This window comes from Hemicordylus capensis, chromosome 2, assembly GCF_027244095.1.
Source record: "Hemicordylus capensis ecotype Gifberg chromosome 2, rHemCap1.1.pri, whole genome shotgun sequence".
NCBI lineage: Eukaryota > Metazoa > Chordata > Lepidosauria > Squamata > Cordylidae > Hemicordylus > Hemicordylus capensis.
Genome location: NC_069658.1, coordinates 39115249 through 39136405, shown reverse-complemented (window position 1 = coordinate 39136405; position 21157 = coordinate 39115249). Strand labels below are relative to the sequence as shown.

Sequence of the window (21157 nt, the reverse complement as noted above, 5' to 3'; positions counted from 1 at the left end):
GCCTCAAGCTTTGATGTTGCCTGAACTGACCTTCAAGGTGTACTGAACAGCCTCCCTTGCTACTTGCCATTAAGACTTAGCCACAATGAGTGATAAAAAGCAATGGACTTCAATACACAGGGTGGCTCAAAGTAAATGAAATATCTGGTTTCTTAAGGCTGTACCAGTAGAGGTGTTAGGTTTTCATGCTGGCATTTATTAACTGTTCTCTCCCAAGTCTTTCAGGGAAACCAGCATTGCCAGGTTGCGAAAAGCACTTGACTGATTTCCCTTGGTAACAATATTCCACAGTGTTAACCTGGAGCACGAAGCTGGTTTGCAGCCTTTCGGGGTGGCAGGGTTAGAGAGGGAAGTATGATGTCTGCTTTTGTCTTCTTACTTCACAAGTCACAACATTATCTAGAATACATAAACTATATGCCCGCCAATAAAGAAATGTAACTATTGTGAATACTTCATAACATGGATATTTCGATAATATAGTGAGTGAATGCTGCACATTACTCCTTAATTAGGGCTGAATCAATCAATTAATCATTGTTAAAGTACAGTGCATCAAAATTTCAGCATTTTACCAGAATAAAAGAGCAATTTGACACAAATGACAATATATATTTATTTTATTTTATTTTATTTTATTTTATTTTATTTTTACACTTGCATCCCACTTTTGCTCCGAGGAGCCCAGAGTAATGTTTATAATGTTTATGAGTTAGGTTAGGCTGATAAGTGAGTTTCATAGCTGAATAGGGATTTGGATTTGGGTCTCTCCAGCAGTGTTCTCTCTAATTTTTTTCATCTGTGTGCAGAATGAGTTTTGTTCTCAGCAGCAGTACATAGGAAGCTGCCATATACTGAGTCAGACCATTGACCTATCTAACTCAGTATTGTCTTCACAGACTGGCAGTGGCTTCTCCAAGGTTGCAGGCAGGAGTCTCTCTCAGCCCTATCTTGGAGAAGCCAGGGAGGGAAATTAGAACCTAGATGCTCTTCCCAGAGTGGGTCCATCCCCTGAGGGGAATATCTTACAGTGCTCACATGTGGTCTCCCATTCATATATAACCAGGGCAGACCCTGCTTAGTGAAGGGAACAAGTCATGCTTGCTACCACAAGACCAGCTCTCCTCTCTAAAATAGGAAGCTGCCATATACTGAGTCAGACCATTGGTCTGTCTAGCTCAGTCTTCACAGACTGGCAGTGGCTTCTCCAAGGTTGCAGGCAGAAATCTCTCTCAGCCCTTTCTTGGAGATGCCAGGGAGGGAACTTGGAACCTAGATGCTCTCCCCAGTGCTGCTCCATCCCCTGAGGGGAATATCTTACAGTGTTCATAGTTCTAGTCTCCCATTCATAGACAACTAAGGCAGACCCTGCTTAGCTAAGGGGACAAGTCATGCTTGCTACCACAAGACCAGCTCTCCGCTCAAGGCATTGTGTGCACACATGCATTCAGAGTAGGGCTTTCCCAATTCAACCTGAGTGGGATCTAAAATTGACTGAGCAGACATTAAAAATGTGTGAGCACATGCATATGAGCATGCCTTAGAGGGAACACTGCTCTCCAGTCATAAGAACGTAAGAACAGCCCTGCTGGATCAGGCCCAAGGCCCATCTAGTCCAGCATCCTGTTTCGCACAGTGGCCCACCAGATGCCGCTGGAAGCCACAGGCAGGAGTTGAGGGCATGCCCTCTCTCCTGCCATTTCTCCCCTGCAACTGGTTCTCAGAGCCATCCTGCCTTTGAGGCTAGAGGTGGCCTGTAGCCCTCCGACTAGTAGCCGATGATAGACCTCTCCTCCATGAAGTTATCCAAACCCCTCTTAAAGCCATCTAGGTTGTTGGCTGTCACCACATCTCATGGCAGAGAATTCCACAAGTTGATTATGCGTTTTGTGAAAAAATACTTCTGTTTGTTGGTCCTAGATTTCCTGGCAATCAATTTCCTGGGATGGCCCCTGATTCTAGTGTTATGTGAGAGGGAGAAGAATTTCTCTCTCTCCACTTTCTCCACACCATGCATGATTTTATAGACCTCTATCATTTCTCCCTGTAGTCGTCTTTTTTCTAAACTAAAAAGCCCCAGGTGTTGTAGCTGTGCCTCATAAGAAAGGTGCTCTAGGCCCCTGATCAACTTGGTTGCCCTCTTCTGCACAATTTCCAGTTCTACAATGTCCTTTTTAAGATATGGTGATCAGAATTGTATTCAGTACTCTAGGTGTGGTCACACCATAGCTTTGTATAAGGGCATTATAATATTAGCCGTTTTATTTCCAATCCCCTTCCTAATGATCCCTAGCATGGAATTGGCCTTTTCCACAGCTGCCGCACATTGAGTCGACACTTTCAACGAGCTGTCCACCATGACCCCAAGATCTCTCTCGTGGTCAGTCACCGACAGCTCAGATCCCATCAGCATAGACTTGAAGTTGTGGTTCTTCTTCGTCCCAATGTGCATCACTTTACACTTGCCAACACTGAACCGCATTTGCCACTTTGTCGTTCACTCCCCCAGTTTGGAGAGATCCTTTTGGAATTCCTCACAATCCGTTTTGGATTTCACTACCCGGAAGAGTTTGGTATCATCTGCAAATTTGGCCACATCGCTGCTTACCTCTACTTCTAGATCATTTATAAATAAATTAAAAAGCACTGGTCCCAGTACAGATCCCTGGGGGACCCCACTTCTTACTTCTCTCCATTGGGAAAACTCTCCATTTATACCTACCCTTTGTTTCCTGTCTTTCAACCAGTTAGCAATCCACACATGTACTTGTCCCCTTATCCCATGACTGCTAAGTTTCCTCAGGAGTCTTTGATGAGGAACTTTGTCAAAAGCTTTTTGGAAGTCCAGATATATACTATGTCAACTGGATCACCTTGATCCACACACTTGTTGACACTCTCAACGAACACCAAAAGTTTTGTGAGGCAAGATTTACCTTTGTGGAAGCCATGCTGGTTCACTCCCATCGGAACAGACGTTAAGCTAACCGGCCTGTAATTTCCCGGATCACCCCTGGATCCCTTTTTGAAAATTGTGTTACATCTGCTACTCTCCAATCCTCCAGTACAGAGCCTGATTGCAGGGATAAGTTATATATTTTAGCAAGGAGGTCGGCAATTTCACATTTGAGTTATTTGAGGACTCTTGGATGGATGCTATCCAGCATCCATCCTAGTTCAACACTTTAGCTGCTATTTTGTTTTAAGGGGAACTGAAATAACACGTTCTCTTTAAAAAATGACATGCACAGGTCTATTTTTTTAAAAACTAACTTTGTGCACAATAGCTTTAGGGTATGCCTAAAGAAGTATTTTGAATGGTAGCTCTTTTGTTTGACTGACAACCCCCAACTTAGCAGAACGGATGCTGTCAAGAAAGGTAGAAATGGAATGATCCCAAAGGCATTCTATACTTGGACTTTCACAAGAGTTTAACTAAAAGCAGATGAAGCTGCAACACTGATGTTTTCCAGAACTATCATAATGTGCAGATCTGCCCTTAGTTCCTCATCAAATTCTCTTAAAGTTGGAAATTGATGTAGTTACATGTATCAGGGACCTAAGTTGTGCTTCACAAGGCCAACACACTAGAGAGACACCTTAACTGTGTAGAATGAAGTGCTTTGAGGTCCCACCCAAGAGCTTGGTGCTAGAGATGTTTGCTTGAACCTGAGCAGGGTAAAGCCTCTGAAGGCACTGCAGATCTGGATAGGTGCAGAACAGAGCAATCAAAACAGCAGCCTGGAGAGCTCTGGGGAGAGTCATTAAAGCAGGCCTGCTCAACTTAGGCCCAACTCCAAGCTGTTTTTGGATGACAACTCCCATAATCCCCAGCAACAATATCCAGTAGCCAGGCTCGGACTGGCTCACCGAGCAGCAAGACATTTTCCTGGTGCACCCTCCCCTGGTGCACCCTCCTGCGCTTGCTGGGCTCTCCCCGTGCCAGCTGCCCGGCTCCCCTTTCCCCCTCTCCCTGTCCGGAGAGCCCCACCTCCTCTCCTTCCGATTGGTCGTGAGAAGTAGGCTCGGACTGCCCTGCAGGGCAACCGGGCATATTCTCGGTGTGCCCCACCTGCCCCACCCTACCTGCTGCACCCCACCCCAGCTGGTGTGCCCCGCCCCACCCCTGAGCCCCAACTCCCACCCTTAATTACCCATTCTGCTTAAAACCTGCCCCCTCCCCACATATATTCCACCACCCTCTCAGTGCCCCCAGTCCGGCCCTGCCAGTAGCCAAGGATTATGGGAATTGTAGGCCAACATCTTGTTCTGTCTGGAGATGGGGGGAGAGGGAGTGTATCCACTGATTATGGGGCAGCTATTCCAGTGGTGGTGGGGAATAGAAGAAGTAACGTTGACAGGTCTGCAGGCCGTTACAGGGGAAGGAAAATCAGAAACTTAATTGCTATCTCCCCTTCTGGCTGTCCTGCCAGGTCTTTGTCCTTGGAAAGCAATGCTAACCACCCTCAGAGCCTGGTCTTGCTCCTTTGTAATGCCAGGTCAATTCAGAATAAACCTGAAATCATCCATGATTTGATTCTGGATGAAGGGGTTGATCTGGTATGTATTATGGAGACTTGGTTGGGGGAGGCTGGTGGCCTGGTCTGGTCCCAGCTTCTTCCTCCAGGGTACTCTGTTGAGGAGCAGGGGAGGGGAAGTTGGCAGGGAGGTGGAGTGGCTGTGGTCTACAAGAGCAATATCTCCCTTGCCAGGATCCTTGTCGAAGTGTCTGACCATATTATTTTATTTTATTTTATTTTATTTTATTTTTTATTTTTATTTTTATTTTTATTTTTATTTTATTTTATTTTATTTTATTTTATTTTTTATTTTATTTTATTTATATACCGCCCTTCCAAAATGGCTCGGGGCGGTTTACAATTAAAACAAACCACTAAAACAATAAAGAGCTAAAACAAATTAAAAACAATATAACAACAATCAACAATTTAAAAACATTTTAAAGCAACAGTTAAACAATTACAGTGATTAAAAGCCCCAAAATTGGGTTAGAATATTAAAACAGATTTAAAAACCCCTGGAAAGCCAGGCCAAACAAATACGTTTTAAGGTTCACACATTTAATATTGAATGTGTGTACCTAAGTTTGGGGACCAGGGATAGACTGGGACTTCTGTTGGTGTACCGATTGCTCTGCTGTCTGACGGAGTCCCTAACTGAGCTGACGAACTGGGTCTTGGGCTTGGCGTTGGAGTCTCCCAGGCTTGTCATGCTGGGGGGCTTCAATGTTCACTTTAGGACCAATTTGTCCGGGGCAGCTCAGGAGTTCATATTGGCCATGATGGCTATGGGCCTATCTCAGGTGGTCTTGGGACCAATACATATTGCTGGTCACCCGCTTGATCTGATCTTCCACTCTGAACAGGGTGGTGTTCCGTGGGTGGGGACTCCTGTGATTTCCCCTTTGTCATGGATGGACCACCATCTGATTAAGGTTGGACTCATGACCACGTCCCACCTCCGCAGGAGCAGGGGGTCCATTAGGATGGTCCGCCTGAGAAGGTTACTGGATCCAATAGGATTCCAAGAAGCCTTGGAGGGGTTTAGTGTTGGCTCTGCTGGTGACCCTGTCAACAATCTGGTGGAGAATTGGAAACATCAATTCACCAGGGCAGTGGACACAATCGCTCCTAAGCGTCCTCTCCGACCCGCTTTGAAACTGGCCCCTTGGTATACAGAAGAATCACGGGGGCTGAAGCAGCAAGGTAGACAACTAGAGCACAAGTGGAGGAAGACTCGACTTGAATCCGACAGTTTATTACATAAAGAGCATATGAATATCTATGCTCAGTCAATACATGCAGCAAAGAAGCGATTCTTTTCCTCCCGTATTGCATCTGCAAGTTCACGTCCGGCAGAGTTTTTCAGGGTCGTGAAGGGGCTAATGTACGCCCCTTCCCCCGTACTTAGAACCAACAATTACTCACTGTGACATTTTTAATGAGTTCTTTGTGGACAAAATCGGGCCAACTTGGATTCAAACTCCACAATTGTTACAGAGTCTAGTGCCGAGGTGTCCAGCAGCTCCTCTTATGTGACGACCCTGGATCAGTTTCAGTTTGTGACTTCTGAGGATGTGGACATGTTGCTTGGAATGGTGTGGTTTACCACCTGCCCTCTTGATCCTTGTCCGACTTGGCTTATACTATCTGGCCGGGATGCTGTTGTAGAGGGCCTGGTAGAGATTATAAATGCTTCTCTGAGGGAGGTCAGGATGCCTCCTTGTCTTAAGGAGGCAATCATCAGACCACTTCTGAAGAAGCCTGCCTTGGATCCCTCAGAGTTAAATAATTACAGGCCTGTCTCCAACCTTCCATGGTTGGGCAAGGTGACTGAGAAGGTGATAGCCTCTCATCTCCAGACAGTCTTGGAGGAAACTTATTATCTAGACCCATTTCAAACTGGCTTTTGGGCAGGCTATGGGGTGGAGACTGCCTTGGTCAGCCTGATGGATGATCTCCAACTGGGAATTGACAGAGGGAGTACAATTGGTCTTTTTGGATCTCTCGGCAGCTTTTGCTACTATTGACCATAGTGTCCTTCTGGAATGTCTGAGGGGATTGGGGGTGGGAGGCACTGCTTTGCAGTGGTTCCACTCCTATCTCTTGGGCAGATTCTAGATGGTGTCTCTTAGAGACTGTTGTTCTTCAAAATCTGAAATTTTGTATGGTGTCTTTCAGGGTTCTGTATTGTCTCCGATGTTGTTTAACATCTACATGAAACCGCTAGGAGAGATCATCAGGGGATTTGGTGCAAGGTGTTATCAATATGCTGATGACACCCAAATCAACATCATCAGGAGAAGGCATAACCTCCCTAAATGCCTGCCTGGAGGCAGTAATGGGCTGGATGAGGGATAACAACCTGGGCTGAATCCAGATAAGGTGGAGGTACTTATTGTGCGGTGTTGAAACGCGGGAGACGATTTTGATCTGCTGGTTCTGCATGGGGTTACGCTCCCCCAGAAGGAACAGGTGCACAGTCTGGGGGTGCTTCTGGATCCGAATCTCTCCCTGGTGTCCCAGGTTGAGGCGGGGCCCAGAGGTGCTTTTTATCAGCTTCGGCTGATACGCCAGCTGTGTACGTTTCTAGAGATGAACAACCTCAAAACAGTGGTATGTCTGCTGGTAACCTCTAGGCTGGATTACTGCAATGAGCTCTATGTGGGGCTGCTTTTGTACATAGTCTGGAAACTGCAGTTCGTTTAGAACGCGGCAGCCAGGTTGGTCTCTGGGTCATTTGAAGGAATTGCACTGGCTACCAATACAATACAAGGTGCACAATACAAGGTGCTGGCCATTACCTATAAAACCCTAAGCAGCTTAGGCCCTAGGTATTTAAGATAATGTCTTCTTTGCCATGAGCCCCACCGCCGGCGCCGTCTAAGATCATCTGGAGAGGTTCGCCTGCAGCTGCTGCCAACTCATCTGGTGGCTACTTGGGAACGGGCCTTCTCTGTTGCAGCCCCTGGACTTTGGAATGTGCTCTCTGTTTTAAATAAGAGCCTCCCCATCTCTGACAACTTTTAAAAAGGCACAGAAGGCACATTTATTCAGCCAGGCTTTTGATTAGATTTATAGTTTTAAATAATTTTAATGCTGGGTTTTTAATGTTTTTAATCTTTTAAATGATTTTAATTGTTGTTTGATTTAATATTTTAAATGATTTTAATTGTAAACTGCCCAGAGACACAAGTTTTGGGAGGTATAGAAATATTTTAAATAATTAACAACAACATCTGTAGGAGGGCCAAAGTTGAACAGGCCTGCATTAAAGGGATCCAGAGCCACAGGATGCCTCTGTGACATCTTGGAAGGTGCATGAGGAGTACTGGGAAGTGTGGTCCTTCCTAGTGCTTTCCCCATAGCACACAGGACTGTTCTCCATGGAGGTACGTGCTGGAGGTGCCACCTCCCCACACGGCTGGGGGCAATGTGCAGATGATTCAGATTCTATGCCACAAAGCTGAATATTTGCACGATGGGCACATGGCTACATAGCTTTAAAGGGGATTAGACAAATCTGTAGAAGAGAAGTCTGTCAATGGCTGCTAGTCATGATGGCTGTATATATGCTATCTCCAGATTCAGAGGCAGTCCTAATGAGTGTGTGTGTGTGTGTGTGTGTGTGTGTGTGTGTGTGTGTATGCGCCAAAGGAGGCATAAGTGCCTCTCCTTGGAGCTCTGTTTGCTCCTCTCTCTCTCTCTCATCTTGCCCCGCCCCAGCTTTAATGAGAGCTGTGCTGCCTGCAGGCTGGCCATTCCTCAGGTAGACCTGCACAGGCTGGCCAATTATTAACCAGCTCATACAGCTCTACCTGATGAATGGGCAGCCTTCAGGAAGCGCAGCTTTAATTAACACTGGGGTGGGGTGGGAGAGAGAGAGAGGAGCAAACGGAGCTCCAAGAAGGAGAGGCAGCTGTGACTCCTTTGCTCCTCCACCCTCCAGTTCATTAAGAAGAGCAACTCCTGTCGGCTTCTTAATACAGTTGCTGGGAAGCAACATCCAGAAGGGGCTATCTGCCCACTTGTGCTCCCACTACCATTTCTGGTCAGGGTGACCTAGACTCTTTCAGGCTTGGGAAGCACCACAAATACCCCAAGCAACAATTTGTTCCTTTAATATATTATAATCTTGCACAAATAGACGTATGATGAAGCCCTCCCCATATGCATAGAAGAGCCATTTTAATCCACGAATATAGATCCCATTACAGTAATTGTGCACTACCTGTTTCTACCATTAGATGGCTGCAGCTTTCATTTTTCTAATGTTTTACAGGATACAAAAGGCAAAAATGGATGGGTAGGGGAGAGAAAAAGAAGCAGGTGGAAGTTAGCCACTTGCACCATTCTTGGAAATTATGAAACGGATGCCCTTTTCTCTGTAGTAGACAACAGATTGATAAAGTGAGGTGATTTGGGAACACAATTTGGGAGAGTTACATTCTTTGCATAACTTGTCCAATAGACCCATTGTGAGGATAAATGAGATAAGGTTGGTACATTTAAAATTACTGAGGCTGACCTAGAATAATTATACAATCCAAATTATCTTGACAAAGCAACAAAGCCCATATGAAGGTTCCTTATGCTGAATTGGACCACTGGTCCATCTAGTTTTCTCTGACTGGCAGTGGCTGTCTGAGGTCTTTCTTGTAGGGGCTCTTTCCAACTCTGCTATTTGGGATGCTTTTGGCTACAGATATTGGGAACTGAACCTGGAACCTTTTGCATGCAAAACATGTGCTCTTTCACAGAGCTGTGGTCCTCTCATCTTCCAACACTTATTTTTAACAAAGTGTCTCCCTAGACACACTAGTATGTAAGACAGGGCTTGACAAATCTCAGGCATCAGGGAGCCATGGTGCCTAGAAACATAACTGCGACACCTAGACTAGGATATTGAGAGGCAGAGTTATGTAATAACGTCTTTATTAGTCCCAAGCAGTCCTGCTTCTGTTCTGTGTTACTTGGAAGTTTTTCACACCTGGCTTTTAGTTTGCATCTCCTCTCTGGAATGGAGGTGTGCATTCACATATCGACCAAATCTACCCCGAAGTCCCTGCGAGCTATCGGGGAGCACTTCGCACACGATTCAAGTTTTTCATCGTGCTTTAGAGTGTAGGCAGATTTATATTCAGGGTTAAAAAAAATCCACCTTTTGCGTTGGTTTTTTGGGGCAACTTTGAACTCACAGTAAAGCCTGCTGTCTGGGAAAGCTCTTGTAAAGGACATAAACAGATACTCATTTATTTACACTCTCCCTTCACAATATCCATAATTAAGTCCAGTAATTTTGTCATATGTTGGTTGTCTGGCTCTTAAATTCTGGGGCTGGCTCCTAGATCCAAAGAAAAATTTTCAAGGCCTGAAGTAAGACACAGGGTGAGAGATGAGCAAAGATTGATTAGTGGAACTGACCTTAAAGACCAGCAGATATGACTAATTCATCCATCTGTCATCTTCTATTTCCACCCTGATTCGTTAACATTTATTTCCTATTTAGTATACTTTTTTTAGTAAGGCCACATTCACTTGCCTAGGACTGTAACTGTGCGGGGTTTCTGTGATGGTTGGAATAAGAGTATTCCCCTACACCATACATAATGATTTGTAGTCTGATTGGAAATGTACAATGTCAAGCATCCTTTTGACCTCTTCTGGTTTGGCCTATTGTTGTTGATTAGTCACTGCCAGCCACTTAATGTGACCTTGCACTTTAGTTCTCTGGTGAAAATGGATGCCTTGCCATGTCTGAAGGAAGGCTGTTTATAAATAATATATGTCACTGCCAAGGACTGCTTGTTTCAAAAGACCTGGATATTGCAAGTAACAAAGTTATACTTGCAGAGAGAGAAATTTTAGCAAGCATGGAAAAGAAACCTATTAGCATGTGGCACTCTGTTTTTCCTGACAGTCATTCTTTTTTGAATATCTTAGGAAGATCACACAAAAACCACTGAATGAATAAAATTTTCTTAATATGTTCATAGTTTCCCCCCCAGAAAAATTACTCTAATCACAGATAGGCCCTAGAGCAACCTGGTGTGTGTGTGTGTGTGTGTGTGTGTGTGTGAGAGAGAGAGAGAGAGAGAGAGAGAGAGAGAGGTGGGGGGGGGGAGAGAGAACTTGTCCATTTTGCTTCATTTCTTTCTTTTCTTTATTTCATGTCTGTTCAAACAGTACAGCTTAACCACCTTGGATACTGAAATCAGTAGATTGCTTTGTAGAAACCACCTGTAATAATGGATGTTTTTATTCCACCCACATTTCTTTACATGGGGTCTACTGAAATGTTCCAGGAATGACTTCTGTTAACTATGCCAGCAAGCAAAGGAGTAGTTTGAACAATCTGCCTGGTCTACACCCTCCTAACTGAGCAAAGAGGCACCTTTTAATGTGGTGCATCTCTTGGGTTTAGGAGCAGGACAGGATCTGTTGAACCCCAGCACAGCATTTTTCCAATAGCTGTTGCTGCTGTCTAAATTGTATGTCTTTTTAGCTTGTGAGCCCTTTGAAGACATGGCACCATCTTATTTCTTCTTCTATGGAAACTGTTTGGGGAACCTTTTGCTGAAAAGCAGTATATAAACATTTGTAACCAGTAGGTGAGGCCCATCATTGACTGGGCAAAGTCATTTTGCATAGATTACGCCTACAGGAAAGTTCAAGAAGTTAAATATATGTAATAGAATTTTGTATTAATGTGAAAGTAAAAGGGAAGTAAAAGAACAGTTTGAAATTTGTAGGAATTCAACTTCAAACTTTATTCATTTTGTTGAATAATGACTGTATATGGTAAACTTTAGGGATGTGCAGAACATTCCGCAGTCAGAATGTTCTGCCTCCAAACAGGCCATTTCAAGTGTTCCAAGCTTGGAACAGAATGCCCTAAAATGAACAGAATGGCCCATTTGGGGTTGGAACATTCTGAGTGCCATTTTGGAATGCAAAATAGTGCTATTCTGGTCTCTGTGCACACACAGCATTCATTTGCATGGTCAGTACCACCACACAAAAGACTGCTGTACATATGCAGAGACCAAAGAGTGCCATTTTGGAATGCAAAATGGCGCTCAGAACTTTCTGACTTGAAACAGGCCATTCTGTTCATTTGAAGGGAATTCTGTTATGAGCTTGGAACACTTGAAATGGCCCATTTTGAAGCAAAATGTTCCGACTGCAGAACTTGATCTCAGAATGGCATGCTAAATCTGTTTCGTTCATATCCCTAGTAAATTTAAATCATAGTAAATTGGAGTCTGAAAAAGATCTTCTGGTTTTCCTGGACATTATGTAATTTTGGAATCATTGATCTGATGGCTGAGTGTTAAAAATCTGTTGAGAATGCTAGCAGTTAAAATATGATTATTATATTCAGAATTTCTTCCAAAAATAAATAAATCCTATTTAAACAACAACAACAAACCCTTTTCCTAAGCATTCAACTAATTTAAGTGGCAAGATCGTTCATGCAGAATTTGATATCTGTAGGTAATTTGGAAGTATGATATTCAGAATTTCTTCAAAAAACTACATTTTTTAAAAAAATCACTGAGTATATTCCAGTGTAAAAATCTTGTCAGTTGCAGGATTGTGTATGCAAAAAATATAATTGTAGATGATGATGATGATGATGATGATGATGATACTATACAGTATGCGGACAGCATTCATGAGCTCGGCAAGGCATGACAAAAATCATTGCAAAATGAATTTTTTTCTTTCCTGAAAGCCAATCAAAGACAAGTTCACTTAATAAACTTTATGTCCCCCCAAGCACTCCTGGCCTTACCAAGGCACACGATTATGCAGACAACCATCACCATGCATGATCTGGATATCCTCTGGTAAGTCCTGCTCATGCATGTTTTGACCAACCCATAGCTCTAGAACACATACCTACTGCAGAGTTCTGGCTGGATTCCAACTCTTAAATTGGGCTGTGTGATAAATAATAATTTGACTTGTTTTAATGGCTAGTATGATGCTTTAGGCCCACTTCTGGCAAAGTAATTGAAATAAATTCTAATAAGTTACGTCTTGCATTGTTAATTCTCAACTACCATATTAGGCAAAAGGTTTAACATAGATCAGAGGGTTTTTTTGTTTTTTGTTTTGCCAAAGAGATGAAAATTCATGCGGACAGAGGAGTTCTGTTTGGTGTTAACATAAGTTGCCTATCAGTTGTCTTCATCGCAAAGTTGATGCAAGAGAGAATGATTTAAAATGTGAAACAAGTTCCTAAGATGTGACACACACACACGAAGTTGGATTCTGGTTAATATCTCCATCAAGCTATTTATCATGCAAAAAACCCAACAACACTGAGCCCAAGAGCATGTGTCCTCCGGAATAGGATGTCTATGTATAAATGAGATGAGAAAGTAGACTAAGAAAAATGTTAAACACATCACGAATGCAAAAACCCCAGTTGCCCAGTAACCACTGGCACCCAAAATATTGGTTTCAGCAACTCAGTTGATAAAGAGGGCAGATAGCCAGGGGTGGCCAAGAAATGTGGTTGCCTGAGATAAGGTGCGAACTGCCACCTTGCATCACCATCTCCCAGGTGTGGCTGCTGAGGGTGGTGCTGGGGCTAGAGGGGCGGAGTGGAGGGTGGGACTGGGGGCAGATATTGGTTCCAGCAACTGCCCCACCCGGCAGAGGGTGGGGCAGACAGCTGCAGAACCATCTGTTGCTCGCTCTCTCCCCACCTCCACCACACTGCGGCTGCCTTTTTCTCTCAAAGAGAGAGAAAAAGGCAGCTGCAGTGTGGTTGCCCTTACTTGGCAAGCCGTCTTGCCCTTACTTTAACTTGCACTGCACAGCTGCTCATTCATCAGACTGGTTCATTCAATGAATGACCAGCCCACATGGTTCAAGTTAAAAGTGGGGTGAGAACTGAGAGAGGAAGAGTCAGCTATGGCAGGGCAAAGCAGGGAGGGAGAGAGCGAGAGCAAGCAAGAGGAAGCTAACAATGTCGCTACAGCCGGTGCTGCACCTGCCTGTCCTGTCCTGTCCTCTGCCCTCCAGCCTCACCAGCTGCAACACTCCAACCTCTCCCCTGCCTCTTCAAGCAACTTTAAAGGGGGAGCAGGATGGGCTGAGGAGAGAAGGCAGCTTGCTGGCAGCCTCTTCTCACTGCCTTGGCCACCTTTTGCAAGGGGCCGGGCCAAAAAGAAATGCTGCCAGAAACAGCCTCTTCTCTTTAACCCCCACCCCTAACTCATTAATTCCTTTCTCTTTAATCCCCATCCCATAACCCTTGCAAGATTTGGAGCACTTGCCACTGGTCCTCTTCCTCTGTGCATCACACCCTCTGCCTGTTCAAAGGACAGCGGATGAGGAGTTGGAACAGCAGGAAGTGTGTTTTATTGCTTCCTGCCACTTCAACTTCCTCCACCCTCTGGACCCCAGGAAAATGTACTTGGGCATAGCAGTGGGTCAAGGCAGGCTGAGGTAGCAGTTAGTCCAGGGATGCCTCAAATCCACTGCATCTTGCAAGCCGCCACTTGAGGCGACCTCCTCACATGCCTCATTAGTGGGGTGCCCTGCAGATAGCTTAGATTTCTCCTTCTTCCACATAATTTAATAATTATTTAATTATTTCAGTTGTGTAAGTGGAGTTGAGCCATCTGGAAATGGAAAGACAGGATCATTTTTTAAGTAAATGGACAAAATGGTTGTAATAGAAGGAAGAAGTGTTTTATCATATGCTTTCTTATATTTGCCTTAAAATATCTGTTGTGTCCAGGGAAAGAATATTTGGCTTATCCATTAATCTCTCTTCAGCACAGCAAAGTTTTATAGAGCTAATTCCAGTTCTGAGGGCAGGACTAGAAACAATAAATTAAAATTACAAGTAGTAGTAGTGAGCACCACCACCACCACAACACAACCACAAATCATACACTTTATTTGTTGGCTCTCCCATAACAATTTGTTCTCGGAGAAGCTCAGATTTAGAAGCAGATTTAAGCTAGACATTTTGCTGCTCCCCGTTGCCATATACGGCTTGTACAGGCAGCAGGGTTGTGCTCCTGGCCCTTGAGGCAGACATGGGGGCTGCCATCTTGGATCCTGCAGCACATGTCTCGGACTGTCCAATGGGAGCGAAGGAGTGGCTGCATGAGCAGTCTGCTCCCATTCCGTTCTCCCTCAGTTGCTCTGGGCAAAGCATCCTTCCCTCCCATCCCAATTCAGTGAGGGTTGTCCAGTCGCCTTTTGGGGCCAAGTAGGTATTTTTGGGGTCACACCTTATTGGCTCTGGTGTGGCCTTTCACCCCCTACTTCTCACTGAAGTTATTTGTAAGGTTGTCATATTTGAATGTTTGGTCACTTTGCCGGTGAGTGCAGGTTGGTGTAGGCTGTTTTGATCAGTTTCTTACTGGAGGACCATTTAAGGCGAGTAGGCAAGTTGAGGAACAGCCCTTTCAGGTTTTTCAGCCCTTGGGTTGGGATCTGCCCCTACCCCGAGGCTGGCTGGTGCCCACCACTCAGAGTTTTGAGGCCTGGATGAGTGGGACTGTTTGGCCTCCCCTCAGCGAGGTTAACACCTTGCGGTTGTTATGAAGTCTAGACTTGGCCTGGGCTGAATTAACACCCAAACATCCACCCTGTTTTGAGCTATCCTCCTTATGAGGCTGACCCATAGAAGAGGTACTCACACTCTAATTGTTTCCTCGTTGCAGGTTATTGTAATTGTAATTAATAAAAGTGGCCCTAGTTAATCCAATTACATGTGTCTTCTTGTTACTGGGCCTGGGTGTGCAAAGAGCTGCTCCGGAACAGCCTGCCCTGTGCAGTAGTGAGCTCTCCACTCAGAGGTTGGGCAGACATCTGTCATGGATGCTGTAGCAGCTTACTGCACTGAGCAGAGGGGTGGACTAGAAGATCTCCAAGGTCCCTTCCAGTTCTACAGTTCTATTATTCTAGCTCCTTGTGCAATAATAATTGGAAATATGCCAGGAGTGGAACTTAGGAACATAGGAAGGTGCCATATACTGAGTCAGACCATAGGTCCATCTAGCTCAGTATTGTCTACCCAGACTGGCAGCGGCTTCTCCAAGGTTGCAGGCAGGAATCTCTCTCAGCCCTATCTTGTAGATGCCAGGGAGGGAACTTGGAATCTTCTGCTCTTCCCAGAGTGGCTCCATTCCCTGAGGGAAATATCTTACAGTGCTCACACATCAAGTTTCCCATTCATATATAACCAGGGCAGACCCTGTTTAGCTAAGGGGACAAGTCATGCTTGCTACCACAAGACCAGCTCTCCTCTTAGTTTGTGTCTGCTTAAATAATACACAATAATAAAAGCTAGGCCAGTTCTGATGGCATTAATATAACCTTTTTTTAGACCATGTGGAAATGTGAAGATTTAAGTCATGCATTGCACACCAACATGTTTTCCCAAGGACAACATGTCCCGGAACACCTACTAGGAAAGTGTAGTGATTAGAGTGCTTGACTTGGAATTGAGAGATCCAAATTCACTTCTCTTCTCTGTGATGAAATTTGCTAGGTGACCTTGGGTCAGCCATTTATTTTGTTTCCCCCTGATTACTTGGACTTTTGTTGACAATCATATGAACTGAACGTTTGAACTGGTTTCTTTTGAATAAAATTATGAGATGGGGTGATGTGCATGTTCTTTCTGAAATGTTTGGACTGTGACAGTTCATGCAGCTTATAATTTGATGCTTCGGTCTTCAAATGATGCCCACATATGTGCAGACCAGAGCAAAGTTTCCAAGTATACAGGGCCCATTTCACCTAGAGTCTAGCACCCATGCCACTCAGAGTTGACACCAATTTAAAAAATTTTACAAATGTGAAATTCCAACCAAATTTTAGAGTTTTCCCCAAGGAAAAAAAATCTGGCCATTTTCAAGAGAATCCAAATGAGTTTCTATATCCTCAGAGTTCTTGCACATCCCTCGTTTCACTATATGCAAACTACTCCTGGGTGCTGCACAGGAATATTCAGTCTATGTCTCATACCAAACTTTGAATGTGCAGAGCTCGTTTCTTTGCTTAATGCTTTATTTTCCATGGGCGGGGGGATTCAAATTGGAGGATTCTGTGATCTTCTCCTTCTTTATTTTATTTTATTTTATTTTATATTAATCCACATATTCTAAAAAAAGTTGTGAGCTAAGAACTGCTTCTCTCTTCAGAATTAAAGTCAGGCAGGTTTTCAATTCGAAACGGGAGATTTTTTTAAAAAAATAAGTTACAATATGTGAACAATATGTTCTTGATGTCTAGCTTCAGCAGAAGGGTTTTGGGATGTGTTTTGTTCTCTCCCCTACTTTGCTCCCACCTGTCTGCAGCTGCTCCTTGCTTTTACCACAACAGGTAGTTCATTGGATTACAGGACAGCTTGGCTCCCTGGAGCCGAGATGCAGGGTAGCCAAAAGGTCTCTCCTTTTGCTTCTCTTTTTCTGTGGCTTAATCTTACTTTCCCCTTGGGCTGACTTAAACTAAAAAGCATTCACCAGATGACTCGTGCTATTTCAAAGAACTTGTCAGAGGAGCTGACAAATGATTCTGTGACTTGCACAAGGCCTTTTTTTTTTTTAAAGGGAGCATGGAGATTCAATCTTTATGAAAAGGCCTTCATGAGAAAGCAACAGGATTTCTACACCAAAATATGTTCCCTGTTAATTGACAGTGCTGTAAATATAAAAGCCCTGTGAGCATCATACTTGAATAATAAACAGGAGAATCTGCCAAATTAGGAATCTCTGCAGCCATGGCTATCTCACTAATGAGGCCCAGTGAGGCAGTCACCTCATAAGAACATAAGAACAGCCCTGCTGGATCAGGCCCAAGGCCCATCTAGTCCAGCATCCTGTTTCGCACAGTGGCCCACCAGATGCTGCTGGAAGCCACAGACAGGCGTTGAGGGCATGCCCTCTCTCCTGCCATTTCTCCCCTGCAACTGGTTCTCAGAGCCATCCTGCCTTTGAGACTGGAGGTGGCCCACAGCCCTCCGACTAATAGCCATTGATGGACCTCTCCTCCATGAAGTTATCCAAACCCCTATTAAAGCCATCCAGGTTGTTGGCTGTCACCACGTCCTGTGGCAGAGTTCCACAAGAGGATCACGCGTTGTGTGAAAAAGTACTTCTGTTTGTTGGTCCTAGATCTCCTGGCAATCAATTTCATGGAGTGACCCCTGGTTCTAGTGTTGTGTGAGAGGGAAAAGAATTTTTCTCTCTCCAATTTCTCCAAACCATGCATGATTTTATAGACCTCTGTCAGGTCTCCCCGCAGTAGTCTTTTTTCTAAACTAAAAAGCCCCAGGTGTTGTAGCTGTGCCTCATAAGAAAGGTGCTCTAGGCCCCTGATCATCTTGGTTGCCCTCTTCTGCACCTTTTCCAGTTCAACAATGTCCTTTTAAAGATGTGATGACCAGACTTGTACACAGTACTCCAAGTGTGGTCACACCATAGTTTTGTATAAGGGCATTAGAATATTAGCCATTTTATTTTCAATCCCCTTTCTAATGATCCTTAGCATTGAATTGGCCTTTTTCACAGCTGCCGCACATTGAGTCAACACTTTCAACGAGCTGTCCATCACGACCCCAAGATCCCTCTCCTGGTCAGTCACCGACAGCTCGGATCCCATCAGCATATACTTGAAGTTGGGGTTCTTCTTCGTCCCAATGTGCATCACTTTACACTTGCTAACATAGAACTGCATTTGCCATTTTGTCGCCCACTCCCCCAGTTTGGAGGGATCCTTTTGGAGCTGCTCACAATCCGTTTTGGATTTCACTACCCGGAAGAGTTTGGTATCATCTGCAAATTTGGCCACCTCGCTACTTACCCCTGCTTCTAGATCATTTATGAATAAATTAAAAAGCACTGGTCCCAGTACAGATCCCTGGGGGACCCCACTTCTTACTTCCCTCCATTGGGAAAACTCTCCATTTATACCTAGCCTCTGTTTCCTGTCTTTCAGCCAGTTAGCAATCCACACATATACTTGTCCCCTTATCTCATGACTGCTAAGTTTCCTCAGGAGTCTTTGATGAGGAACTTTGTCAAAAGCTTTTTGGAAGTCCAGGTAGACTATGTCAACTGGATCACCTTGATCCACACACTTGTTGACACTCTCAACGAACACCAAAAGATTGGTGAGGCAAGCTTTCCCTTTGCGGAAGCCATGCTGGCTCACTCCCAGCAGGGCCTGTTCTTCTAGGTGCTTTACAATTTTATCCTTGAGGATGCTTTCCATCAATTTGCCCGGAACGGACGTTAGGCTAACCGGCCTGTAATTTCCCGGATCCCCCCTGGGTCCCTTTTTGAAAATCAGTGTCACATTTGCTACTCTCTAGTCCTCAGTACAGAGCCCAATTTCAGGGATAAGTTGAAATTTTTAGCAAGGAGGTCGGCAATTTCACATTTGAGTTCTTTGAGGACTCTTGGATGGATACCATCCAGCCCTGGTGATTTGTTAGCTTTCAGTTTTTCCAGACAGTTTAGTACATCATTCTTGTCATTTCTATCTGACTCAGCTCTCTCGCCTCCATCCCTAAAAAGCCTGGTTCAGGATCAGGTATATGCTCAGTATCCTCTGCCGTGAAGACAGACGCAAAGATTTAAAATTTAGCTTCTCTGCAACCTCCATATCCTCCTTAATAATCCCTTTCACTCCCTCATTGTCTAATGGCCCAACCACCTCCCTAGCAGGTTTCCTGCTTCTGATGTACTTAAAGAAGTTTTTGTTATTCCCCTTGATTCCTCAGACAGTGGATGGTGGAGGTGGCAGATTAGCCACTTCCATTGACTCATTAGTAACAGTCAGGTGGCCTCCCCTACCTGCTGATGGTGGTAGCATTCATGCCAATGCACCACTCTTCTTACCACAGCTGCTTGTTCCACTCTCCCTGAATTGCAGGGGTTGGGACACAAAGTAAAAGGAAGGAAATGTGGGGTTTCCACACACTTCCTTCCACTCCATGTCCCACACCCTGACTTTTCAAACTCCAGGGAAAGCAGGAAGAACAGCTGCCACCACCAGCTGAGTGAAGATGTAGGGTGGGAGGGTAGGCAAGGTTAGATCAGGAGACTGGGTTGGGGAAGTTTAGATTATGAGCCCTTTGGGGACAGAGGAACGGTCATCTCATTCTTTTGGCTACATAAACTGCATTGAGAACTCCCCCCCCCCCAAACCTGACATATAAATATTCTTAATAATAATTGGTGTGGAGGTGGAGATCAGGTGAATGAAATTGGCAGACATGGGGCCCAGGAAATTGGTGGTTTCTGTGTGCCACATGTGGAGGGAATCAGGATAGATGGGGGTGGTGGTGGGTGGCATATAGTATGCCAAATATAAGAGAGGGTGGTGTCTTGCCATGTGCCACCTCAGGTATGTGGGGTGGGGGCTTGGACTGGGCCTAGTTTCCATTCTAGCAGTAATCCATCCCCAGCACAGCATCCCTCCCATGACTCTTGCTGGTGTCTATCTTGTGTTTCTTTCTTAGGTTGTGAGCCCTTCAGGGATAGGGAGCCATTTTGTTTATTTCTGGTTACATACACTGCTTTGGGGACATTTGTCAAAAAGCGGTATAAAAGTATTCATCGTATTGGTAATCATCCGAGAATAATGGAAGCAATCTAGCAATAATTGTAGCATCATAAATGAGAGGTCTTGCACCCAGCATCCTGGGATATGTGCTGTGCTCCTGCATTGTAGGAGCACCCCACAAATCAACACACTCAGCTCTGCCAGCTCTGATTATGTTAGAAACATAGCAAAGGCAAACACTCCACGTGCTCCTTTTCTTCACCTGGCCCCAAAGTGGCGATTATGAGTGATGGGGTATGGACTGCTCCAGGGCAGAAGTGGGCTTCTCCTTTGCTTCTAGCCCCCTATGCTAGGTCCTGCTTATTTCCCCTGAAGGAGCCCAGTCTTCTTGAAGCAATCCGTTTGCAGAAACATGTCTTCTGGTTTTTTGATTGGGTCTTTGATGGGTATCTCATACTTGGGTCCCTTGTGTGAAAAGAATGACAAACGTTATACAGATGAAAGTCATAATAATATAAATAATAGTTTCACTTCTATTCTGACCTTCCTCAACAGACCTCATTGTACAAGGCTTTCTAGTCCCCCTCTGATTTTTATCCACAAAATAAACTTGTGAGTTATGTTAGCCTGAGAAACTGGTGCAAGGTCACCCCCAGCAAGCTTCATGACTAAACATGGATTTGAAAGTGGGTCTCTCCAGTCCTAGTGAGACACTCTAACTGCTACACCACCTTGGCTGTCACAATACCTCCTGATGGCATCAGAGCAGATATTGCAGACCCTTCTTTTCGTACAGTACATATGTTGATTCTATCTTCCTTGCTAAAGTCTCTGATCAGAGCAGTTTTCAGTAGGGGAGAGTAAGCCAGCTCAATTCAAACCGGTTCGGGTTTCAAACCAGCCCAACACCAGTTCGAACCGGACTGATTTGGTCTACCAGTAAAGGGGAATCAGATGAGGTGCACACTTCTAGTTTTCTAGTGCTTAAAATTGTAACCTGGCCTAGTTGAAGTTAGTTCCAGTGCTCCTGCAATATATGTGTGCATGTGTTTTCTGGTGAAAGTATTTTGTGGGCACCTATTATAAAG

The 21157-nt window shown here is 44.6% G+C and overlaps 1 protein-coding gene across 2 annotated transcripts in view; it reads left to right on the top strand.

Annotated features, from left to right (window-relative positions):
* The window catches only part of PDE4D (phosphodiesterase 4D), a 990732-nt gene that overhangs the window by 91197 nt on the left and 878378 nt on the right, over positions 1-21157 (top strand). Inside the window, exon 1 of one of the 2 annotated variants that reach the window (XM_053289926.1) lies at positions 16604-16607. The exons of the other annotated variant lie outside the window; for it this stretch is intronic. The gene's annotated coding sequence lies outside the window, so the exon portion shown is untranslated. Of the gene's footprint in view, positions 1-16603; positions 16608-21157 lie in introns of those variants that run through there. 2 annotated transcript variants of the gene reach the window in all.